The following is an 8383-nucleotide window of genomic DNA, read 5'->3' as shown; positions in this document are numbered from 1 at the left end:
ATATATATATATATATATATATATATATATATATATATATATATATAAAATTTGTAATGGTTACAAAACTGAAGATGAACCATATCCATATTTTATCTTTATGGTGAATCTTTACTGATAATCAAGGAAAGCAGGACTTTCTATATTGCTACCCTCTATTTACTTACACGAGAAAGCAGATCCTGAAACAGCGTTTAAGGTGTATTATGTGGTGGAAATACAAGTGATCAATAGTGACATCTTCATTTACTGAGGCAGACTTTGATCTAAGAAGAGGGATGTGATAGGACCATAAATAGAGTTGGAGATATCCTCCCTGAAGGTTAAATCAGGAACTAGGTATTCCAGAATTCATCCCCTTTGTGGTTCCATGGTAGAATTCACCAATAGCCTCTTTTGCATGAGATTTGGAAAGCTGATGTGAAGAAGGCGTTAGTCAGATTTCTGAGCCATCATACAGATAGAGACAGATACATCGGAGTCAAGGACACCATCTTCCAGCTTATTTTTCAGATTCTTTGCTTTCCTAATTAAGAGTATTCTCAGGGGCTTACCTGGTGGCGCGTGGTTGAGAGTCCGCCTGCCGATGCAGGGGACACAGGTTCGTGCCCCGGTCTGGGAGGATCCCACATGCCGCGGAGCGGCTGGGCTCGTGAGCCATGGCCGCTGAGCCTGCGTGTCTGGAGCCCGTGCTCCGTAACAGGAGAGGCCACAGCAGTGAGAGGCCCGCGTACCGCCAAAAAAAAAAAAAAAGAGTATTCTCAAACCCACCAATGATTTATTTGACTCCATTTTCATAGAGGTGTAGCTTTCCACTGATGTCTTTATAAGATCCATATGAACAATCCATTGGGATTTAGATTTTTTTGTAAGGCCTTTTGTGTCCAACAGGAAACTATTCAGACTTCACTGCTTGGGAATATTCTCCGATTCTCTTCTACTTTATATTCACATAAGTCTTAATTGCATAGGAAACACCTTATTCTGTCAATAGTGCTAATGAGCATGTTTTCTTTTTTTTAATTTATTTATTTAATTTATTTATTTTTGGCTGCATTGGGTCTTCGTTGATGTGCACGGGCTTTCTCTAGTTGAAGCCAGTGGGGACTACTCTTGGTTGCGGGCTTCTTGTTGCTGTGGCTTCTCTTGTTGCTAGGCGCGCGGGCTTCAGTAGTTGTGGCGTGCGGGCTCTAGAGCACAGGCTCAGTAGTTGTGGCACGTGGGCTTAGTTACTCTGCAGCATGTGGGATCTTCCCAGACCAGGGCTCGAACCCGTGTCCCCTGCATTGGCAGGAAGATTCTTAACCACTGCGCCACCAGGCAAGTCCCTAAAGCTAATATTTTTAATGATGGAAGGTTGGATGCTTTCACCTGAAGATAAGGAACACAACAAGGATATCTGGTCTTGCCACTTCTACTTGAGAACGTACTGGAGATTTTAGCCAAAACCGTTATACAAGAAAAGGCAATAAAACACCTAAAGATTGGTTAGGAAGATGTAAAATTATTTCTACTTCCAGATTGGCTATCTTCTATTCAGATAAATGTAAAGAATCTAGTTTAAAAAAACAAAACAGGGCTTCCCTGGTGGCACAGTGGTTGAGAGTCCGCCTGCTGATGCAGGGGACACGGGTTCATGCCCCAGTCCGGGAAGATCCCACATGCCGCGGAGCGGCTGGGCCCGTGAGCCATGGCTGCTGAGCCTGCGCGCCTGGAGCCTGTGCTCCGCAGCGGGAGAGACCACAACAGTGAGAGGCCCGCGTACCGCAAAAAAATAAATAAATAAATAAATAAATAAATAAATAAATAATAATAATAAATTTTTTAAAAAATCAGTGGTGGTCAGTAGCAGTGTGCCTGGGAGCAGAGGCCTGAGGTCAGTGTCTCCAAGTACTGTGTCCTGGGTTAGAGCTTATGCATTTGGGAGCTTATTTTAGTCACAGCCTTAAACTGAGTCCTGATGTGTTTTCTCACTGTGGGAATGGAATTCTGAGAAAGGGAGTGGTTCCATTATTACCCAGAGAGAGGAGGGAGAGAATTTATTCCTGTGGCTGCTCAGCTGGTCCCTACCCTCCTCCACCAGGGACTGACCTGGTCCAGCAGTTCTGTCTCAACCAGGAGAGCCTAGCGTGTGTTAAACTTTCCGAACGTGGCTCCTTTTGTCCTGTGGGTTGCTGGCTACTTATCTGTACTGATTCCAATATTTGTGTTTCCTTCTTTGGATTCTTTCATCCATTGAATAGTGCAGGCATTTGGCTCTAGTTTCCCTTAGTACTATATAATTAATTCCCAGTGTGAGAAATAACATTTTTGGTTTGGGGGGGCTTAAAAATCTAGGTTGATTGAGAGAAATGATGTCAGCAAGGCAAGAAAATTGTGGAACTAAATAGAATTTTTGTTCCTTTTAGGCAAGAGAACCTCAAGATGTGAGATGAATGTTTAAGTGTTCAGGTACCTTTGATTTTCAGATCAATGTTTGTATATGCATGTCCCTAGAGAACATTGAAATTTAAAAGGTTAAAGCAATTGATTTCCTTTTTTAATTGATGTGAGGAAAACTATTCAAAGCTTATGTAAATCTTTGAAAATCCTGCTACGTTTAAGGAGCTAAACCCAAGCCTCTACTGCATTATAATATTCTACTTATTCCTGAAAATAACCCCCATGAAAGATAGAGTGGAAGGATAAGCCAGGATGTACCTTGTCGTTTTAGTTAGCAGAGATTTGAAATTTTTCCTTTCCTGAAAAATTTATGGTTTATACTTTAGTAATTGTGTTTAAAGGAATTAAATCTTAGAATGGTTTTTTATATACAAAGGGTGAGAAATATTAGTAAATAGTAAATCATTGTATATATAAATTTTTCTGTTTATTTCAAAGTAACTCTGTAAGATAGGAAATTCTATTTCTAAATTGTAACTCACCACCAACATACCCTGGTTTCCTTCAGCACTGTTACTCCAGCCACCCCGAACATACACTTTTGATTATTTATTGAGCCTCCTGTGTTTGTTTATATAAGAACAGGCAATTGGGAATGCATATATTTGTTGCCCACCTTTGTCTTTGTAATGAGTAGTTGGAATCTGCAGAGTTGATGTTTGCTGACAGCTTACCACCCCAATCCCTCCCACCCCCGCCACCCGTCTCTCCCTCTTCCCCTTGTGTCCCCACCTGGACAAGCTGTTAAGAAAGTCCTGGGGCTCCCTCCTCTGGCACTGGCTTCAGATACCAACTGCACAAGCAGAACTCTTTCCCTGCCCTCGCCCCCCCTCAAAGATTTTTTCCTTCCTCAAACTATTAAAGTCTGAGCCTGATTAACAGCCTCCTGAACCTCCTAGGCCTATTTGTGTAGTTCTTTGTAAATCCATTCTTAGTAAGAACCCTGCTTTGTCAGTTGAACCAGAATCCCCCTACCCCCCATATCTGATCGCATTTCCCCACTTTCATCACCCCTCAAGTGATGTGTGATCACCCTGGCCTGTCTTCAGTACAATCCTGTTAGGTCCGTTTAGTCAGAACCCCCTAACTCCTGACTATTTCTTTTAATATTCCATCCCCACCTTGACCTCTGGCCATGAATTCCCACTCGCCCATACTGTATTCAGTGTTGAGCCCAAACTCATTTTTCACCTCCTGTGAAATCCCATTGCAGTGGTCTCTATACCTGTCACAGTGGTTCTGGGTAAAATTTGCTTTACCCTCTTTGACAAGTGTCATTGAATATTTTTTCTTTAACATCCCCTAGCCATGATAAAAACCCAGGCCAGGATCCTTTCCTTGCTTGCTGAAGCCATTTCAGAGCTGCTTGAGAGGCGGTTCCTGCTCTCTTCTGAGACTCCAATTGTGTCATAAGCCTCATCCTACCCTGTGTGTGTGTGTGTGTGTGTGTGTGTGTGTGTGTGTATGTGTGTGTATGTGTATGATATACCAGCATCAGTCTCAACATGGGAACCACACCTCTGCAGATAACCATAACAGTTGGTGCCGTAAGCGGCGTGTTCAGACATGACCACAACTCATGGGTCTGTCTGTCTTCTCTTGCTGTGACTCGCACACCTGCTCTGCTGTCTGATGGCGGCTGGCACTGTGGGCTGCTGGGGAGCTTGTGCTGTGAGCTGTGCTGCCCTGTTCCATTGTTAACCCCACCAGGACTCAGTTCTATGATCAGCTGACCAGTGTTGAAAGTTTCAAGAATTCCTAAGCCTTTGGGAGCAGGAATATGGGGTTGGGGCTCTTGAAGGAATCCTGGGTTGATGTCTGTGCCAGTGTATATCTGTGTGTTAGAGAGAAACTGTGACAGAGGCTGGGTTAGTCCCAGCGTACCCTGGAGGTGGTGGGAGAGAGGGACTATACCCTGTGCAAGAGGTGAGCCCATCAGGTCCTTGTTCCCGAAACAGCTGTCATTTAAAATGAGAAAGAGGGGCTTCCCTGGTGGTGCAGTGGCTAAGAATCTGCCTGCCAATGCAGGGGACACGGGTTCGAGCTCTGGTCTAGGAAGATCCCACGTGCCGCGGAGCAACTAAGCCCGTGTGCCACAACTACTGAGCCTGCGCTCTAGAGCCTGAGAGCCACAACTACTGAGCCCGCGCACCACAACTACTGAAGCCCGAGCGCCTAGAGCCCATGCTCCACAACAAGAGAAACCACTGCAATGAGAAGCCTGCGCACTGCAACGAAGAGTAGCCCCCGCTTGCCGCAGCTAGAGAAAGCCCGTGCACAGCAATGAAGACCCAACACAGCCAAAAATAAATAAAATAAATAAATTTTAAAAAATAATAAATGAGAAAGAGAAGGGAGGGGAACGGCAGCCATTAGATGGCAGGCCGAGTCCATACTCCTTATACAGAGACTCACCAGGACCCTTCTCACCAGGACCAAGTTCTTCTGTTGCTACTGCCCCTGCCTCTACTGCAGCTAAGATCCTGACAGTCCAAGTTATATTGGGGACAACACTCATGGCACCCCTGTGGAACAGCAAAGGGATTAGTTCAAACCTGACTTAAGCCTGGGGTCCTTAAATTCTATAAAGCAACCAGTTGTCATGGGGAAAGCTTCTAATCCCGGTGGTGTTGATATGAGGCCCTCTGGCGGAGAAAAATATATAAATACCAGGGTAGAGAGGACACCCCTCCCCCAAGGTATATCCAGTGACACAAAAGACAAACAAGAGAGAGGGAATCCAAAAAAAAAAAAAAAAAATGGAAAGGCCTGCAATTTGACCCATTGGAAATCCAAAATATACTAAAAGAATTTATACAACAAAAGAGATAAAGGGGTACTGTTTGGTTTCTGGGGCCTCTACAACATAGGTTCTGAATTAATTTTGCCATCTGCTGTAATGCACTAATTCACAAACCTTCATGCAACTAATCAATACCAGTTCTCAAATTACAGTCATATTGGGATCCTACTAAATTTAAGGAAGGTACCCCCGGTAATCTTACGGGAATTACTGAATATAAGATAGGAAACAAATAGGCATGTCTCACCTTAACTATCAGCCAGCTCTTCTCTTGCCTAAATTCCTCATGGTCATAGCAAGCATTGTCCTAAAGTATAGGAAAACTCTGAACCAATGATTCAAAAACTAAAATTAAATTAAATCTTTGCCACTTCCAAATTGGCTTCACAGAATGGGACCCCACAGACCTTATCCTCCAAGTAAATTATGTAACATGGCCCAAGGTTAATTAAACAGAGCCTTGAAGGATTGGAAAACATTATACAAAAGTTATTTAGTGAACAGGTGATTATCCCCTCTTAAAAGGAGAAGTAAAGGTACTTCTCCTTTCAACAGCCAATTTCACCTATTCTTAAACCTGGAAAAATGAATGACACCTCACAATGGATTACTGCAAACTTGAGGCTGTGGTTACATCAAATACGCACCTATTTTTTAGTTTCCAACATTATGGAAAGTACTAACTCCATCCAATCAGCAAGTGGTAAATATCCTGCTGTCATAGGATTGGATGGAGTTGGCTAAGTCTTTTCTGTTCAGTGCCTGTTTCCACAGCCTGTCAGCTGCAGATAGCCTTCACCTCTAAAGGGACATGAACACCTTTACTGGTTACCCTCCAGTAACCTCAGTACCATTGCCACTGCACACAGTCTCTGCAGGTATAGTCTGACCTGCCTCCACCAGGCTCCATGAGCAGAGGTATAACATTACATTAATGACATCTCTTTGAGGAAGTTTATTTAACATTCATTCGGGACATACAGATATTGAAAAAGGGAACTCATGAAAAGTGGATGGGCCATTAGCTCACACATACTGTGAGGCCCTGACACCATGGTTAAATTTCTAAAAATTATTTGGTAAATTCCCTCCCTGACACCATGAAGAAAGATCGTCCTTCTCAGCACCCACAGCATCTCCTAGGTTGTTATGATGTTTGAAGGCAACACATTCCTTGTTTACCAATTTGGTTTCTATTCAAGAAACTGCCCCGTCTTAGCTCACACTTTATGCCATTGAAGCTGTAATTTCCACCAGGTACTAGGCTCTCCTGGAAATATAAGCTGTCCTAGGACGTGACCATCTGACCCTTCACGCAGCTGCTCGTTGTGGCTTGGGTCCTGGAAACAGCCCCCCATGAGCTCAGCATGTCTACTGAGATTTGAGACATGACGGCAGAGTGCAACCTGAGCCCTCTGGCATAGCCTACCTGCAGGAGGGGGCACCCTCCCCCTCAGTCCCTTTCTAGATGCCACAGTTCTGGAAGAGGTCTCTTCGCCATTCACTATGATGTTACCTAGCATCTGAGAGGCCCAGGGGCCTGGTCTAGACTGTGGGGTTCATCCTCCCACCAGAACCAAGTGCCCCTGAGGTCCCACAGGAAATGATCAAAGATCAAAATGGAGCCAGACTCATTATTACATATGGGGAGATCACTTGTAAGTGTCCGTGTTTGTGAAGAAGTGGCACAGTTCCGTGAGGGCCTCTTGGCCTCATGGTTCAATGCAGTGTCTGTGGAGGGGACAGTTCCCGCCCACGGCCAGTACCAGCTCCGCTCTGAGACCTGACCTCCTGCTTGCTGTCACTCAGGCACGGGAGGGCGGGGCCTTGCAAACTGTCCAATCAGGGGAGTCACTGGTTACAGACGTGTGGGCGACGCTCCAATGACTACGTAGGGCGAGTGGTCTGCGTGCTCTGTTGCTCTTCAGTCGGGCTTCGACCTGGGTGCGTGATTTCTGCGCTTAAAGTCCTCAAGTGGCTCAGCGGCAGCCTCTGTTGCTGTGACCTGCACTTGCCACGAGAGTCGTGAGGTGGACAGCGCAGAACCAGAGAAACTGGGAAATGGTGAGTTGGGAAGACGGGTGTTGGAAGACGGGGGCGGAAGGACCAGTTGGAACTGGCCGTGGTGGGACCCGGGCCTCCTCACGGTCAACTCCGGAGTCTGCAGACCCGGGGCGCGGCCGGCAGTCGGGACCCAGGGCGGCCTCTCCGCTCACTGCTGCGACCGTGTCTACTCTAGATTGTGTGGTGTCCATGGGGAGGGTGATCACTGGACAAACGGGGACTCATGCATAGGTGGAGCTGTGATCTGTGGGGTCCGCAGTCCCTCCTTTCTCCCTGGCAGGGGTGGGGACTCTTCTTCCCCTCACTTTTCCGAATGTTTGAGGAACAGGGTCACAAATCCACGACCCTGTTCTTGCACCCCAGCTCTTCCCAGAGCAGGCAGTAAATGCCTAAATTTCCAGATCTTTCCCCACGTTCCCAAACGCCATCTTCCCCTCTCCAGTTCATAGCTTCATTACCAATATTTGTCCTCCGTGGTGCATTTTGAAGTACGCAGTATTGTTTATCATTCCTCCACAGAGCCGTGGATGGTTCTTTTTAAAGATATATTTTTTGCCTGTGGATGTTTTTACATGAGAGGAAATCAGAGATTAACCACCTGGAACTATGTTGCTTAAAAGCCTAGTGTCTATGTCCCCAGAATCTCCCTGGGCACAGATATTCTATGGGAATCCTTTGGGTAGAGTTTCCTCTTTGGTGACTTTCCTGGGTCATCTGTCCTTTCCTCACTGTTCCAGGTCAGAACTGCCCCTGCGTGAGTTTGCCCCTTATTCACTTTTTAAACTCTGTTTTGAAGTAAACATTTAAATATTTAATCATAGATCTTGATAGAAAATATAAAATATTTCCAAAGAAGCAAGAGAGTCGTGAAGATAAGAAAAAATAAATATTTTATTATTACATTCCATTTGTTTACACCTTTGTTTCTTTTTTTCCCCCCCCTTTAGCAGTGTAGGAACATTCTGAATTCTGCCCATTTCTTTTGGGTGATTTCAAATTACAGTATCAGGGCTTAGACTTGCAACACCTAGAAGTGTGTTCAATGTGATTGTTTTCCGAACAATTTCTTTTTTT

General features: G+C 45.0%; 1 pseudogene; it reads right to left on the bottom strand.

The window, feature by feature from the left end:
- LOC113608880 (ETS domain-containing protein Elk-4 pseudogene) overlaps positions 1 to 7500 on the bottom strand; it is a 9134-nt pseudogene extending 1634 nt beyond the window's left edge.
- Positions 7501 to 8383: the final 883 nt, after the last annotated feature.

This window comes from Aethalodelphis obliquidens, unplaced genomic scaffold, assembly GCF_003676395.1.
Source record: "Aethalodelphis obliquidens isolate GAN/ISIS:26980383/991018 unplaced genomic scaffold, ASM367639v1 scaffold53, whole genome shotgun sequence".
Lineage (NCBI taxonomy): Eukaryota > Metazoa > Chordata > Mammalia > Artiodactyla > Delphinidae > Aethalodelphis > Aethalodelphis obliquidens.
Note: the sequence above shows the minus strand (reverse complement) of the source record. Positions and strands in the feature narration are given on the sequence as shown.